The following is a 1,714-nucleotide window of genomic DNA, read 5'->3' on the forward strand; positions in this document are numbered from 1 at the left end:
CATACAAAATTCCAAGATGAAACTGATCAAATAGGGTAAGAGCAGAATGAATGTTAGGTCTTTTGAGAACTAGTAACCTAATCCATATTGCTCAATGAAACATTCAGCTGCAGAGGAAACATTACAATCTAATGTAATAAAAGAAATAGCACCTTTGAAAAACCAAGTTATTTAAAGTAAAAGTTTGCAAAAATATTCTGAACTACAAATCTCTGTGTGAAAATAATCTGTAAAGGAGGTGGTAACACAAAATCAAGTAATTTTTAAAAGTGTAATGTTACATGTTGATTATAAATGGAAACAATACAGAACATTTAAAGCAAAATTACACCTAGATATCTATAGTGGGGAAAAAAAGTTCCTTTTCTTTTAAAGTCACATATTTAATATTCTCTCAAAAACTGGATTAGTAAATCAACATACTCGAATAAAGGAGGGAAATTTTTTAAAGGACCTACTTACAAATTAAGGTAGTATGAAAGTAGCTCTGGTGTATCTTTTTTATTAAACACAAGGACAGGAACTTTATTACAAGACTTTTTGCTATTCAATGGAATTCAGAATGAAAGGAGTCTGTCTAAAGTTCATACCCCAAAATGTTTCGTTACCTAAGTACCACAAAGGGATTACCACAGCAATTGTTACAAGATAATTCTACAGCATAGAGAAGACTTTTGCAACCAAAGTTCTGAGTACAGCATCATCATCTTCCTCATTATCATTATCATCATCATCATCATCACTATTTTTCAGAGACAGGGTCTTGCTCTGTCACCCAGGCTTAAGTACAGTGGTACCATCATAGCTCATTATAACCTCGAATTCCTGGGCTCAAGTGATCCTCCCACCTCAGCCTCCCAAGTAGCTGGAACTACAGGCATGTGTCACCATGCCTGGTTAAATTTTTTTTGTATTTTTTTTAGGGATGGGGTCTTGCTATGTTGCCCAGGCTGGCCTTGAACTACTGGGCTCAAACGATCCTCCTGCCTCAGTCTTCCAAAGTGCTGGGATTACAGGCATGAGCTACCACTCCCAGCCTGAGTACAACATTACAGTCAGATGTCATGTTATTTTTTTAATAGTGGGGCAAATACTTACGCTCTTCCTAACCCCTTAAAACCTTCACAGTTGAAAAGCTTGTCCTTAAGTGGCTAATTTAAATAAAAAACAGATTTCCTTAGAGTATAAGTAATTTCAGCTGCCTAGAAATATTTCCAAAGAATATTTTCCAACTGTGACATCTACTTGAATATTTGTGTGTTTTATGCTGCTACTTTATCTACATCAAAAGTCTTACTTTAGCAAATTATATCCACGCTCCAAACATTGTTATTAATCATAATGCTGCCTTATTTCCTGAAAAAATAGATTGTGGGTTCAAAAATACCAATATATTATTAACAAGTTGTTATAATTTTGCATTTATTTTCATTTATAAATATCACATAAATATCACTGGCAGGTATAATAGTAAATCATTAAACTAATTTCCAAATATTGATTTAAAAAGCTTTGAGCATGTTTCAAAAAAAAATTTAGCAAAAATTTTTTTTCCCCCAGATAATACACCTAATTATTTTCCTAATAATCAATACCTACCCAAGAGTTACTGATATTTGCATAGTTCCTGTAAAAAATAGATCTGCCACAAGAGGAACACAAATACCGGCAAATACCATGTCTCAAGTTATATTTTAAGAAACCATACAATCCA

The sequence above is a fragment of the Symphalangus syndactylus genome, chromosome 10, assembly GCF_028878055.3.
Source record: "Symphalangus syndactylus isolate Jambi chromosome 10, NHGRI_mSymSyn1-v2.1_pri, whole genome shotgun sequence".
In the NCBI taxonomy this organism is placed as follows: Eukaryota; Metazoa; Chordata; class Mammalia; order Primates; family Hylobatidae; genus Symphalangus; species Symphalangus syndactylus.